Raw genomic sequence first — 17,013 nt, 5'->3', positions numbered from 1 at the left:
ACCATTTGACCCAAGCTCAATTCCCCTTCTCGGTCTGATTCCCTAAAGACCTAAAAAGAGCATGCTACAGGGACACTGCTACATCGATGTTCATAGCAGCACAATTCACAATAGCAAGACTGTGGAACCAACCTAGATGCCCTTCAATAGACGAATGGATAAGACCAGAATATTTTAAATGACACACAAGACCTTTGCCACATCTTCAGCTGATCTGTCGCCATCCCATCACCTTTCCTGCTCCATCTCACTGCTTTCTTCCCAGTCCTTCAACTGAACGTGACCCTTTGGTCACAGGCTCCTTCTTCAGCCTGAGCTACTTTCTCTGCCACTTTTTCAAGCTGACACTTACTCGCCTTTCAGATTTCAGTGCAAACCTTGCTTCTTCAGGGGTATCTTCTCCAATCCCAGAACAAATACTCCCTACTGCTTATAAACATTGACAATGCCACATAAGTTTCTCATAATAACTCTTATAATAGTTTGTTTAATTGCAAGGTATTTGATTAATAACTGGCCCTGCCAAGAGATTCTCACTCCAGAAGGATAGAAGATACAGCCATTGAGCTGTATTTCCAACCTAACAGAGTTACTGATACGCAACTCAGTGCCTAGATGAACGCCTTCCTTCGTATAGTGAACATACACAAAAATGACTATTACCTTTAATATGTGGAAGGGAATTTCATGGATGGAGCAAAGCTTTGAGTATTTATTATGGTGGTTCCATGGATTTATCAGAAGGAAGCATATTCAGAGAAATTCATCCAACTATGATTTATAGAGCCTCTATTTTGTGCTCAGTACTATAGAAAATGTGGGAGGGGGAAATCATTTCTACATTGTTCAAAAGATGAAGGTATAATTTGAACACAGAAAAATCCATTTTATTGTGTACAGTTCTGAAGATTTTGACAAAAACATGACAATTATGTAATCACACGGAAGACATAGAACAGCTACTACCCCAGAATGCCACCCCAGCCATCCCTGGTCATGTGCAGTCCCCCTCAGGACAATCACCAATGTCCACCACTGTTCTGCTTTCTCTAACCTCTCGTTCTGCCTTTTCCCAAACGTCCTTATAAAACATACCGTCAGCACTCTTTCCAGTCTGGCTGCTTTCACTTAAAATAATGCATTTTTGACCCCATCCAATCTGCTGCATCTGTCAACAGCTCATTCCTCTTTATAAATCAGTATTTTACTTTGTATAGTGGACATACAAAGTCAAATGAGGATTTCCTTATCATTTCTTTTGATGGGTGACAGATCAACTCCTTCCACTTTGTGGACATACCTAGTCTGTACATTCACACACCGTTTTTGTGTGAACATTGTTTTTCATTCCATTTGAATAAATACCTAGAAGTGTTACTGTGGGGTCATATGATTAGTATACATTAATGTTACCAGAAAAGTCCAAACCGTTTCCCAAAGTGGCAATCACATTGTTTTCACCAGAAATGTGTCAGACCTTCAGTGATTTTACCTCCTTGGCAAAAACCTGTTATAATTTGCCTTTTATTTTAGCCTTCCATTTCCAGTCTACATTTTAATTTTTTTCCATTTTTTCATTGCATTAGCTAAGAACAACAGTGTGATTGGGAAGTCAGGTGATGAGTGAGCATCCATAGTTAGTCACCAATGCTGGCAAAAGCCTTCAATCTTTTTCCATAAAGTATGTCAATTGTGGGCTTCTAAAATAGATTACTTTTACCGATTAGTAGATCACATTCTCTTTTCCTAAATGCATGTTCTTTTTTTTTCCTCATACTTTTTGTGAATAAGTGAATAAGTGTTAAATATTGTCCATTGAATCACAATTGTATATCTTTGGTATATCCTTACTAAGTATATCCTTACTATCCTTAATAAGTGTTAAATATTGTCCATTGAATCACAATTGTATATCTTGGTATATCCTTACTACTTTCAATTACTATATGGTCTGTAGTGATGCCCCTTTTTTTCATTTTAGCTGTTTATAATTTTTATCTTTTTTGGGTAGTTCTGATAGTATGTTTATCATTTTTATTTATAGGTCTATCATTTTAATTTATCTTTTCAAAAGATTAAGCTTCTAATTTTATTCTTCCTTTTTTGTTTTCAATTTTATTGATTTCTGCTTCAATCCTTATTATTTTCCCTCTTATGCTTCTGCTTGGTTTATTCTCCATTTTCAATTTGTTAAGTGATGTTAATAGGCTTTCTTTTAGACAGGATATAGCTGTTTACCTTTCTTTCTTTTTTCTTTATTCAACACGATAATCTCTCTCTTAATTAGTGTGTTTAGACCATTTAAACATGAGTAATGATTGCTATCATTGGAATAGAATATATAAACTTGCATTTTTTATTTGTTCCATCACATTTTTATTTATTCTTTTTCTTTCTGCTTTTTTTTTTTATTAATTACTTTTCAGGATTCTATTTTAATCCTGTCCTCAATTTTTTATTTCAAAATGTTAAATGTTTTTAGTGATTAGGTAGGCTTCTAATATGTATGCTTTAATTAATTACAGTCTATTTTATAATATTTTAATATCACTTCACTTATAATATATACACTTTGTAATAAAACTCCCTTCTATCTTTAGTGCTATTAGTGTCTCTCATTGTATTTCTACATATTCTGAGAAGTCAAAGTGCAGTGTTACCTTTTGTGCTTAAGAAGTCAGGTATCACTTACAGTAATTACACACAACACAAAATGAACTTCATTTTTAACTTCATGTATGTTCCTTTCTTGCATTTTGTGCCAATACAAGTTTTGCCCTCTGTCCTTTTTAAATGTTATTTTTGTATGTCTGAAAATACCTTTATATGTTCTACAGTTTTAAAGATAATTTCCCTGGATATAGAATACTTTCTTAATAAAACTGACAGATATCAATCAGTCCACTGTGGTCTCCTTGCCTGGTTTCTCTCTCTCTCTCTGTCTCTCTCTCTCTCTCTCTCTCTCTCTCTCTCACACACACACACACACACACACACACACAAAAGCACTACAATTTTTATCTTTGTTACTTATATATATAAAATGCAATTTTCCCTGCTTTTATCTTTGAATTTTTCTTTCCCTTTACCTTCTTTCTCTTTTCCATATCTCTCTCTCTCTCTCTCTCTCTCTCTCTCTCTCTCTCTCTCTCTCTCTCTTTTAAAATTTATCCTGTTTATTATTTTATGAGCCTCTTGGATATGTGATTTTTAACTTAGTAAACTTTTTTATTAATTTTAAAAAAAACAACCATCATTCTTCAAATATTGATTGCTTTGTTTCTTTTTTATCTTTTATTTATTGATTTTATATATTTTTTTAAATACATGACAGCAGTGGAATGCATTACAATTCTTATTACACATATAGACCACAATTCTTTGTATCTCTGAATATAAAGTATGTTCATGCCAATTTATGCCTTTATACATGTATTTCGGGTTTTTTGCATTATAATTCTTAATACACATATATACCACAAATTTTCATATCTCTGTTTGTATATAAAATATGTTGACACCCAATTCAAGTCTTCATACGTGAATTTTGTATAATGATGTCCATCACATTCCACCATCCTTGCTAATCCCCTGCCCCCTCCATTTCCCTCCCACCCCTCTTCCCTATCTAGAATTAATCTAATCCTCCCATGCTCTCCCTCCCTACCCCACTATGAGTCAACCTCATTATATCAGAGAAAACAATTGGCATTTGTTTTGGGGGGATTGGCTAACTTCACTTAGCATTATCTTCTCCAGTGCCATCCATTTACCCGCAAATGCAATGATTTTCTTTTTTTTTTTAATGCTGAGTAAAATTCCACTGTGTATATATGCCACATTGTTTTTATCCATTCATCCACTGAAGGGCATCTAGGTTGGCTCCACAGTTTAGCTATTGTGAATTGTGCTGCTATAAACTTTGATGTGGCTGTGTCCCTGTAGTATGCTGTTTGCTTTTAAGTCCTTTGTGTATAGTCTGAGGAGAGGAATAGCTGGGTCAAATGGTGGTTCCATTCCCAGATTTCCAAGGAATCTCCATACTGCTTTCCAAATTGGCTGCACCAATTTGCAGTCCCACCAGCAGTGTATGAGTGTACCTTTTCCCCATACTTTCTCACCAACATTGGTTGTTGTTTGTCTTCATAACAGCTGCCATTCTGACTGGAGTGAGATGAAATCTTAGAGTAGTTTTGATTTGCATTTCTCTGATTGCAAGAGATGATGAGCATTTTTTCATATATTTGTTGATTGATTGTATGTCCTCTTCTGAGAAGTGTCTGTTCAGGTCAGTGGCCCATTTGTTGATTGTGTTATTGGCTTTTTCATTTCTTAGCTTTCTGAGTTCTTTATATACTCTAGAGATTAGTGCTCTATCTCATGTGTGAGGGGTAAAAATTTGCTCCCAGGATGTAGGCTCTCTGTTTACCTCACAGATTGTTTCTTTTGCTGAGAGAAAACTTTTTAGTTTGATTCTATCTCATTTATTGGATTCTTGGTTTTAATTACCTTCTGTATTTCTGTAGTGTCTATTTTGATATTGCCTTTTTCATTGTGTATGCTGGTAATTTGAGTTCTCTCTCACCTTCTCTTCATTAGGGTGGCTAAGAGTCTGTCAATTTTATTTATTTTTTCAAAGCACCAACTTTAAGTTTTGTCAATTTTTTTTGTTTTGATTTCATTGATTTCAGCTCTAATTTTAATTATTTCTTGCCTTCTACTGCTTTTGCTGCCAGTTTGTTCTTCTTTTTCTAGGGCTTTGAGATGTAGTGTGAGGTCATTTATTTTTTGACTTTTTCTTCTTTTAAGGAATGAACTCCATGCAATGAATTTTCTGTTTAGTACTGCTTTCATAGTGTCCCAGAGATTTCAATATGTTGTGTCTGTGTTCTCATTTACCCCTAAGAATTTTTTAATCTCCTCCTTGATGTCTTCTGTAACCCATTGTTCATTCAGTAGCATATTGTCAGTCTCTATGTAATGCAGAAATTTTTATTCTTTATTTTGTCATTGATGTCCAATTTCATTCCATTATGATCTGATAAAATGCATGGTAGTATCTCCACTCCTTTGTATTTGGTAAGAGTTTCCCTGTGGCATAGTATATTTTCTATTTTTGAAAAGGATCCATGTTCTGCTGAGAATAAAGTGTATCCTCTTGATGCCGATTGATATATTATATATACATATATATGTCAGTTAAGTCTAAGTTATTAATTGTGTTATTGAGCTCTATAGTTTCTTTATTCAACTTTTGTTTGGAAGATCTATCCAGTGGTGAGAGAAATGTGTTGAAACAGACATTATTATTACTGTGTGTATATATGTGAATGCATGGCTAATGTGATTCTGTGACCTGTATACTCAGAAAAATGAGATATTATATCCCATCTGATCAAATGTATGATATGTCAAGGTCATTATACTGTCATATGTAGCTAAGTAAAACAAATAAAAAAATTAAAAAATGGATTTAAAAATGTATACCAGACATCAAATAAAATGATGGTCACTATAGAAAAAAAAAGTCCCCCAAGATTATTGTGTTGTAACTCTTGAACTTGAGAAGAGTTTGTTTGATGAAAATAGATGCACCATTGTTTGTGGCATAAATATTTATGATTTTTATGTCTTGTTGGTGTATGGTTCCCTTGAGCAGTATGTATTGTACATCTTTAGCTCTTTTGATTAACTTTGGCATGAAGTCTCCTTTATTTGAGTATGGAAACCCCTGCTTGCTTGCGCAGTCCATGTGAGTGGTATGATTTTTTCCCAACCTTTCACCTTCAGTCTGTGTATGTCTTTTCCCAAATGAGTCTCCTGTAGACTGCATATTGTTGGATCTTTTTTGTTTAGTCCAATCTGCCATCCTATGTCTTTTGATTGGTGAGTTTAAGCCATTAACATTTAGGGTTACTATTGAGACATGGTTTGTTTTTCCAGCCATATTTGTTTATTTTTGTTATTTAACTTGACTTGGTTTTCCTCTTTGATTAGTTTTTATTTTAGTATACTACCTCCCTATGCTGGTTTTCATTGTTGTTTTTCACTTCCTTTTCATGAAATATTTTGCCGTGGATGTTTTGTAGTACCGGTTTTCTAGCTATAAATTCTTTTAACTTTTGTTCATCGTGGAAGGTTTTTATTTCATCTTCAAATATGAAGCTTAATTTTGCTGGATACAAGATTCTTGGTTGGCACCCATTATCTTTCAGAGTTTGAAATATGTTGTTCCAGGATCTTCTAGCTTTCAGGGTCAGTGTTGAAAAATCTGCCATTATCCTAAATGGTTTACCCCTATATGTAATCAGTAGGAGGTCCACGCTGATAGCCACGCCCACCATAAAATGGCGAGGAAGGTTTTCCAAGATGGAGTTGGTCTGCTTCCAGTGCCGGGGTGTCTGGTGAGGTGGGTGAGCTGGGATGTCCTTGTGCTGTGGCTAAAACACAGTCAGGTGACCTGCGTGGGAGCAGAGTGTAGTCTGGAGTTCTGCCACTCTGCAGAGGTGCTGAGTTTTTGATTCTGCTCCGCCGCTTGAGAGCCGTTCCTGTGCTGGAACTGTGGCCTTTCGTTCCGGAGTCTGGAGTCTTACCAGTACACAGAGGCTCTGATTTCTGCGTGGCATTCACAGCTCTGGTGGATTCTGTGAAAATACACTGTACAGGGGTCCTGTCGCGCTCTGAGATGTGGCATTCCGTCTAGGCAAGACCCCGTGGAGAAGCCACCTGACTGCATGCACAGAGCAGCCAGAAAAGGCACCTCCTGTATTCTGCCATCTTGGATCTGCTTTGTTTCTTTACAGTGTATTTTATTTCTTTTCTTGCTTCTTTAGGTATCTTCTTTGTTGTCGTTGTTGTTGAACTCTGGAATATTGCATAAGACAGTAGAAATAGAAATAATTAGCATTTATGTCTGGAATGGGCATGCCTCTGGTTTATTTATTTGTTTATTGTTGGGCTTTTTGGTACAGGTGGTTGAGTTAGTCTATTAGGAATTTTGCTGAGTTTAGTTTTGTTGTTACCATTGTAAGCCTCAGTGCAACTCAGTCTTCATATTCCCCTAGCATGAAATTGCATTTCAGGAAGGGCTGACTTGCCAAGTTTTTCTCAGTGTTCCTTCCCTGCCTTAGGGCTTTCTTTTGCACCCATGGTTTAGAGGTCTATCTCCATGTTCCTGAGCCCCGTTCAGTATCATGTGTTACTCCAGGCTTGCTCGCTTGGGAAAAGAAGGAAAGGAACATTCTCTCATTTTGTTTAGTCTCAGGTCTTCTCCAGGTATTGTACCCCTTTGCCCTTTCATAAGCAGCTTAAGTCTTTTGTTCTACAGAGGTGACAAGGTTTGGGTGGGAATTCCCTCTTATGGGTGCTGTTTGCCTCTTCCAGGCTGCTTGACAACAAAGTCTTTCCGGAGACTCACCCTGCTCCCAGTATTACTCATGAGCGCCCAGAGAAATCAGTGGAGACCCTGCCTTAGGTTATGAATTCCTCTTGAGTCAGAAGCTCCACAGATTCTGTTTCTCACACTTTTCCACATGTAACCTTTAGCAATTCATTAGAAGATGTAGCTAAATTCTTCTGCCGATTTATATGTTCACTGGTATCATCCTCAGGTGAACCAATGTTTATTCTGTGAGCATCCTTATAGAAAATATCAGATGTAAAAGACTGATTAGAAGTGACATGAGAATTTGGAAGTAAGAGATCACGAAAATGATGGGTAGGATAATTTTTTAAGAGGAAAGGCAACCCACCATTTGGGTAATATCTGAGAATTCATGTAATTTAAATTCGTATCAACAATTTATATTAATATCATGAAAAATTGATATAAATTGGGAAAACAATAGAATACTTAATAGTTTGCATTTGGTTGTTTTCAACAGCTTCAGAAATGTTTGGGAAAGATTAGCAAGCAATATTTTGTTGCATTAGGACATGCATTTTCCCTTTTCTGTCCTTCATAAAAAAAGGGAATGTAAAAGAATAATTGGGGGCTGGGGTTGTGGCTCAGTGGTAGAGCGCTTGCCTAGCACATGTGAAGCACTGGGTTTGATTCTCAGCACCTCATAAAAATAAAGGTAGTTGTGTCCATCTACAACTTAAAAAGAAGTGTTTTTTTTTTAAAAAAAGAAAAATTGGAAGAAAGTCTCAGTATGATAGAACAAAAGGATTGTCATAGTCAGAAATGATAACTATTTTAAAAAATGACAAAGAATGACAGCATCAGCATTTTGGAATTGTTTTTAGACAAAATTCCATTGTTTTCCAAAATAGGCTGTACTAGTAAATATAATCTTAGAAAAGGAATCTCAATAAGAAATATTGATGTTGTCATTCAGACACAGAAATTAGGGTGGCATTTGCTAAAAATTCCAACAATAGATACAGGATAATAACAGTCTATGGTAAATAACTTCATTAAGCAGTTTTAAGGTCCTATATCTTAGTCTTTTTTGAAGGATTAAAAAGACCCAAGTCAAGAAAAAACTATTTTCAGCTTCATTAAAGGACCTTCAATTTCAAATCCTTTAATTCATCAAGCACCACAGGTTTTTGGAAGAGAGAGGGAGATCAAGCAAAAGAACAATATGGCTTTCTTTTTCTGTGAATAAGGAGCCAGTTATCAAAAATTTCATATTAGTAAAATCTTCATTTCACTATCGGTCAATACAGAAGAAAGAAAACATTTTTCTGCAAAGGTCTATGTTGCTGTCATATGGCAGCACATTAAATTGTTTGAAAAATCCACATCCTGGCATGTGAGTATTTTTCAAAGCTAACTATTCATAAAATGTTGACATATCATTACCGTAACTGTCAAGAGACACGGATGCTGGTATGATCACATGAAATTCTTTTCTTGAGGAGACCAGAAATCACAAGACTACACTGAGAATTTTTCAGAATGTCAGTCCTCTAAACAAGGAAATGGTCAGATTGATCTAAATGTATGGCAATATGATTAAAAGGAACAGTTCCAAAATAGGAAATTCTGAAAGAGTCACAAAGTCAAGAGTGATTCAGAAAGAATCATAAGTCATTAGAGCCCTATAAATTTTATTTGTCAAATTTGATAAAGCAAATAGCTTTATAGACCATCGCATATGGCAACATTCATTTCCAAGTATTTGGATAAGTTCATATAAATCTTGACTTCGGTGATACATAAAGGTTTTTACACCCATGAAATATGAAGTTTTACCCAATTTATGTATGCCATATTAAGGGGAAGATTTTAATATTTGTTACTATTCTCTCTCTCAGTGGTTTATATAGTATCAAGAAAAATTGGAGGGGCTTGGGCTGTGATTGGGGCTCAGCGTTAGTGCACTTGCCTGGCAGATTTAGAGGCACTGGGTTTGATTCTCAGCACCATATATAAATAAAACAAATAAGTGAATAAAGATCTATCAACAACTAAAATATACTTAAAAGAAAAATTGGATCCATCCTTTAATGAATAAAATTACTTATTGACAGGAAAATTTATTGGGGTTTTTGCATAAGTCATATTTTTTTGCTCAATACTATATAGAGTAAGGATAATTTCAATGATTCCCAGGGAGGAAATGCCTTGAGGTCTGACTTCCATAGGCTCCAGAAAAATGGGTATCGAGGTCTGACTTCCATAGGCTCCAGAAAAATGGGTATCATCAGTCTATTTAGATGTTAATGATTCCAATCAGCCACCTTGGGAATTCCTTGCTCATTATTATTTTACTTTTCCTTTCAGCCTGATGCTTATTATTTGCAAATCTGTGAAACTTTTCTTCCATGAAAGAGGGAAGCACTACTAATCCAGGTGTCCTCTGTATACACCCACTTCGCTTACCTCCTTTTTATCCAGAGTGGTCATTTTTATGTGTCTCCATGGGAAACAAATAAGTAAATAGTCCCTCAAATCATTTTCTGTGTCATAGGGTTCAAGTAAGGAACCCTGCTTGAGAAAGGCCATTGAAAAAATAATGGCATAGATATTAGACCATTTGAACTCCCTGGATCCCCATTGGTGATTGGTATGAATTGTGAAGATAAATCACCATTTATGTTACTCTGTAATTATGATATAGATTTGGTATTAATATATTGGATGATGGAGAATGCCTAGCATTAGGGGGAAGGAGGAGATTTAATAGCATTTTTTCCTCTGGCTGATTCATATTATAGTATCTGGTTAATCTTATAGGATTTGTCACAAAATCCTAACTATGACCAAGGAAAAATGAACAAATCTGCTTACATAAAAATACTCTTTATTTTCTTTTTGGGATTAAAAAATTTGTCTTCATTTGTTCTCTTTAGTCAGACATGACAGTAGAATATATTTTGACATATCATGCCTACATGGAGTATAACTTCCCATTCTTGTGGTGGTACATGATGTAGAGTTACATTGGTCATGTATTCATATATGATCATAGGAAAGTTATGTTCGAATCATTATACTCTCTGTCTGATTCCCATCCCCTTCCCTTAGCCCCATTCCCCCAATCCAATCTGGGGAAACTCCACTCCTCTCTCCCCGTGACCTATTGTGAGTCAGCATCCACATATCAGAGAGAACATTTGGCCTTTTGTTTTTTTGAGTCTTGCTTATTTCACTTAGCATGATAATCTCCAGTTCTGTCCATTTACTGGCAAACGTCACAATTTCATTCTTCTTTATTGCCAAGTAGTATTTTATTGTATATATGTACCACATTATCCATTCAGGTGTTGAAGGTCACTTAGGTTGGTCCCATAGCTTAGCTATTATAAATTGAGCTGCTATAAATATTGATGTGACAGTGTCACTATAGTATTCTGATTTTAAGTCCTGTGGGTATATACCAAGGAGTGGGAAAACTGGGTCAAATGGTGGTTCCATTCCAAATTTTTAAGGAATCTCCATACTGCTTTCCAGAGTGGCTGCACTTTCCATTACAGTCACTGGCAATGTATAAGTGGTCATTTTTCCCCACTTCCCCACCAACATTTATTTTTATTGATTAATGTTAAAATGGATTCATTTATTTATTCACGATAAAAGTTAGCTTCTTCAACACATGGTGTTGGGAAAACTGAAAATCCATATGTAACAAAATGAAATTAGACCCCTAGCTCTCACTTTGTACAAAACTCAACTCAATGTAGATCAAGGACTTAGGCATTAGACCAGAGACCCTGCACCTACTAGAAGAAAAAGTAGGCCCAAATCTCCATCATGTCGGCTTAGAAACTGCCTTCCTCAACAAAACTCCTAAAGTGTAGAAATAAAATCAAGAATCAACAAATGGGATAGTATCAAACTAAAAAGCTTCTTCACAGCAGAAGAAACAATCCAGAACATGAAGAAAGAGCCTACAGAATGGGGGAAAAAATCTTTGCACATCAAATAGAGCATTAATCTCCAGGAAATATAAAGAACTCAAAACACGTAATGCCAAAAAATAAATAACCCAATTAATAAATGGCAAAGGAACTGAAGCGGTCTTTCATAGAAGAAGTACAATCAGTCAACAAATACATGAAAAAATATTCAACATCAATAGCAATTAGAGAAATGCTAACCAAAATTACACTGAGATTTCATCTCACTCCAGTCAAAGTGGCAACAACCAAGAATACAAGTAACATTAAATGTTGGCAATGATGTGGGGGAAAGATACATTCCCTTTGGTTTTGAGAAGTATTTTTTCTGGGTAAAGAAATCTCGGTGAAGAGTATTCTCCTCCTAACAAACACATTTCTACATTATTTTCTGGTCGACTTAGAAGTAAGAAATCTCTTGTTATTCCTGTGTCCCTCACACATGCTTTATCTTTTTCTCATGTTGATTTTATGTTTTTATTTTCTCTTCTGTGTTTTGGTTTTATTTTAGTTTTCTGTTTGGTTTTGTTTGTTTTGGTCCACTGAGTCACTGAGGCTTGGTGTATTTTTCTTTGTCTAACAGACAAATAAATGCTTAGGAATTATGGAGCTTCTTTGAGTTGCAAGTTTGCGATTTTCACCAAACTTGGAAATTTCTTCTCATATTATTTCTTAAAAATCTTGTTTTTGTTCCTCCTCAACTCTCCTCCTAAGAAACATGTTTCTGCATTATTTTCTATTTACTTATTTATTTATTTCTTACATACATGACGATAGTGGAGTGCATCACATTCATCATTATCCATTCACAACACAATTTTTCGTAACTCTGTACATGAAGTATGTTCATGACAAATCATGCCATTATACCTGAGCTCTCTCTCTTTTTTTGCATTACAATTCTTAATACATCTTTATAACACGATTTATCATATCTCTGTTTGTATATAAGGTATGTTGACACCAAACTCACATCTTCATACATATATTTTGTATAATGATGACCGTCTTCTTCCACCATCCATGCTATTCCTCTTCTCCCTCCCTTTCCCTCCCCCTTATTCGTTGTTTCTGGAAGTTCTACTTGAATCACTCTTGCATTTTCCATTTTTCTTTAATCATAGGCATGTTGATAGGATGAACCATTCATAAGTCTTTCTTAGGTTCTTGTCTGGTGCATGGATGATCACTGCCAATTCTACGTAAGTTTCTATTGGCAGATTTGTCTCCACTTTTCAGGTCACATTTTTTTCCCTACTTCTTTGCAATGCTGAGTAATTTTTGATAGAATGCTAGAGATTTTGAATTTCACGTTGCTGAGTGTTGGATTTCATTTTATGCTATTCCTTTTAAAATAATTGATTTTGTTTCAGTGTATAGTTATATTATTTTGAGTTATTGTTTCAAAGCTTGATTTTAAGCATCATTAAAGTATATTCGGAGAAGTCTTTAAACAGGATAATAAGCCTCACTAGTGTGTGATAATCTTCTGAGACTCCTACCTGAAGCCCCACACATCATGAAGTCTTTCACTCTGACTGCTGGAACACAAACTTCTTACAGTTCTGTGTGAGCCCCAGGGGCTCATCAGCTTTCTCCCTTTGATGATTGGTGGATCTTTGCTTTGTTTTGGGGAGTTATTTTGTTTGTTTTTGTTTTTGGTAGCAGGGAAAAAAACCCAGGAGCACTTAACCACTAAGCAACATTCCCAGTCTTTCTTTATTTTTTGAGATAGGCCCTCGGTAAGTTGCTGAGACTGGCTTTGAACTTGTGGTCCTCCTGCCTCAGCCTCCCCAACCACTGGGATTATAGTCATGCACCAACACACCCCGTTGGTAGTTTTTCTGATGTGTATGTAGGTCAATACTCAGCAAAGACTCTCAGAATCTCTCTAGGTCTTTGGAGGTTTGTCTCTGTGCCCCACATCCTCTCTAGGGCTTTCTCTTGAATCTGTTCTCCTTCTCCTAAGTTCTCCTCCTGATCAGTCTGAAGTTGATTGATTTTCTGAGCTCATTCTTCTTCTGTTTCCCTATTGTGTTCATATTTATTGATGTCATTGATATCCTCTGCATGAAGCCATTTTTTTTTACTCTTTCTTTCAAGCATCGTCCTCCTATATTGCCAGTTTTCCAATGTTTAAATTTCTTGTTTCATAAACTTTGTCTGCCAGGAGCAGTGGTGCTTGCCTATAATCTCAGAGACTCTGGAGGCTGAGGCAGGAAGATTGCAAGTTCAAAGCCAGCCTTGGCAATTTAATGAGGCCCTGTCTCAGAATTAGAAGGGCTGGGGATGTAGTTCAGATACCTGGGTTGAATCACTGGTACCAAGAAACAAAACAAAAATAACTCTGTCTACTTTAACTTATTAAAATCAGAGATTAAATTCAGTCCTTATTATTACACACTGGTTAAGAGAAAAAGTGTGGTACTATTCGTTTCGAAAACATTTTCACATCTAAAACTAAAGCTAGTCCAACATTATGAACAAGTAATTCTACCCATAGGCATTTTCTCAAGATAAGTGAAAACATACTCACGCGTGCGCGTGCACACACACACACACACACAAATTGTGGCATGTTAACTTAAGGAGTATTGCTCAACAATGAAAATTAATAACTTACTGCACAAAAAAGAAAGGCTAAATCTCAGAGATATTATGTTGAGTAAAGCAGGTCACAATATATGATCTAATCTAAGATTTCATTTCAAGAAGTTCAAACTAGCACAGTCGTACATGCCTGTAATCCTAGAGACTGAAGGTTGAGGCAGGAGGATCATAAATTTGAAGCTGGCCTCAGCAACCTAGAAAGAGAGGCCCTAAACAACTTTTTGAGACCCTGTCTCATAGTGAAAAATAAAAAGAGTGGATTAAGTTCAGTTGTTAAGCTCAGTGGTTAATTAATTTCATGAAGTTCAATACCAGACAAAACTAAGTAACTAAGTTTTAGCATTAAAAAACAGAAACTGAGACCTCTAAATTGGAGATTAATTGAAAAATGGATGCAAAGGGATATTCTTGTGAGATATAAATGTTCTTGAACTTTATACAAGTTTGGGGTGTGGGTTGATGCCTTTGTCAAAACTCATCAAATTTTGAATTTAAACTATATGTATTTTAATCTCACATTAACTTTTCTTTTTTAAAAAAAGAACAAAAGAACTACGGATTAATAATAAATTTTAGGTGTTGGGATGCTTTCCACAGTGAGAGGAACTAGCAAATCTGAAATTAACTTGCATAATTTCTATATAATTTAGGACTGAACACACTATTAGCCTTATTGAGGATAATAGGAGATAAGTTTCTGTCACAGAAAAAAAAAATCTATAAGTATCAAAAGGAGAAAGACTAAATTCTGCCCTGTGGTGTAGGTTTTGTAGGCATCAGAATAAACCTACTGTTTTGAATACAGATATAGAAATAGATGCGGTCACATCCACATGTTCTATTTGCTGAAGAAGCAATGTCATTTTGACATCATGGACCAAGACCCAGTGCACATCTTGATTTCTAAACAGGATTCTCCACTACAAGGAAACAGATTTCCTTGGAATAATAACTGATTTTAGGGCTAGTATAAGGAAAGTACAAGATGTTCCTACAACATCAGATAGAGCCAGGAAATCCAAAAGGAAGACTTGTCTAAAGTATATAGGTTACAGCCTGATGGGGCTCCTGAGGTCAAATTGCAATTTGAACATTAAAATGAATATAGATACTAATGGGTTATAGTCAGTGGTCTGCTAGTAAACTGGCTCTCTGTAAAGGGTGAAAAAAAAAGCCTTTATTGGCAGCATTTGCTGATTTCTACAGTGTAAATATTCCCATTATGAGTGATTTCAAGCTACCCACATTATGCCACTGATTTGGAAAGAGATGCTTTAAACTGGTCCTCATGGGTAATCGAGCTCGCCCCAGTACATCATTAATTATATCTATAAAATGGAACGAGGATACATAAATTTATACAGATTTCCAATATACAATTAAATCATTTAATAGAAGAAAAGGAAAAATCTCTTGTTTACAATAAAAATTTCACCAATATAGAAGAAATGAAGGAGTGGAAAAAGAGTGGACCGATGCCAAGACTGGTAAGGGAGGGTTGGATGAAAGGCTCTACACGTACACAGCCTCAAAGTATCACCCTGCAAATGACTCCTCAGTTCTAAAAAGAAAAATGAGAAAAAAAAAAACCTAATCAATGAAATTAGATTAAATCATTTTCTAATTTTGGCTGTTTTGGTGTGATCACCTAAGAGACAGTCCTCATCCTTAGGAACATGCCGGAAACATTGGAGATAGGGTACGCAATACCTCCATCTCCCTCCACAGAGACAGAATAATGGTCCTCAGATGATGCCTGAATCATAGAACAAGCAAACCTGTTTCCTTGTAGGACAGAAGGGACTTTGCAGATGGGATTGAGAATGCTGAAAAGGAGGAGATAAGCCCAGGTAATCTTGGTGGGCTCAGGGTAATCTCAAGACTTTTATAAGCTGAAAGAGGAAGGAAGGGGTGCCAGTCACAGAAAGGAATGGAAGACTGAGCAGAGTTCAGGGTGACAGAAGCCCTAGAAGTAAGGACAGAAAGGGCTATAAACTCCAGGGTACTGGGGGAAGAGAAACCAGAGGAAAAGGGATTTTCTAGAAACTGGGAAAGAAAAACAACAGATACTTTCCAGACTCTGAAGATCAGCCACCTTATTCATGCTGATGCTGAGAAATCTCATTGTGAACTTGCAAGACCCCGAATAAGAAGATACTAAATTTTTGGTTGTTTTAAGTCACTAGATTTAGGATATTATATAAATGAATATATTCTCAAATGATTCTGATCAATTATGCATTGTTTATTCTCTTTGGTTAAACCAAACATAAAAATGGTAGATTTTTGTTAAGAGTTGCTAGAAGTTCCTTGTACTACTTTTGCAAATTTCCCTTAAGTTTTAAAATGACATTGAATTATTTGCAGTTAGATTCATGGGATATATAAGTTTTGCTTCATATAAACCAGGGAAAAGTGGATACAGTATTGATAGAAATATCACTGTTCACTGTGGATTAAAGATTATTAAAATGGGTAATGTGCTGGGTATGGTTGCACATGCCTGTAATCCCAATGGTTTAGCAAGCTGAGTTGGGAGGATTGCAAGTTCAAAGTCAGCCTCAGCTTGGTGACACTCTGTCTCAAAATAAAAGGTAAAAAAGGCTGGAGATGTGGCTCAGTGGTTAAACGCCCTCGTTTGATTTAAAAAAAAAAAAGAAAAATAGAATGGGTAATGTGTAAAAGAGTTTTGAGTAGACTATTTTGTCTGCTTTGGGATGGGATTTAAATTCTTAAAAATTAAAATTTTGAACCAATTTATCTAAGAATCTGTGGAGGGGCAAATGACCAACTACTAATATTTCAAGCATAAAACAGTCTATTCGGGGAGTTAGCAACCTCAATTGAAAAAAGCAAAGTTGCCCTAATCACTCATAGTCCAGTAACTATCAGTTTAGTGTATTTCATTGACTTCAACAGATAAAGCAGGAAACAGGAGGCTTTTCTCTGAGTATGTCAGCCAGCAGACATTAACCTTCCTCTACTGTCAAAGCAACTTGGCCATTTCTGCTGTTTTTTTTTTTTTTTTTTTTTTTTTTTTTTTTTTTTTTTTTT

Source organism: Marmota marmota, unplaced genomic scaffold (assembly GCF_001458135.2).
Source record: "Marmota marmota marmota unplaced genomic scaffold, marMar, whole genome shotgun sequence".
NCBI classification, from domain to species: Eukaryota; Metazoa; Chordata; class Mammalia; order Rodentia; family Sciuridae; genus Marmota; species Marmota marmota.
Note: the sequence above shows the minus strand (reverse complement) of the source record.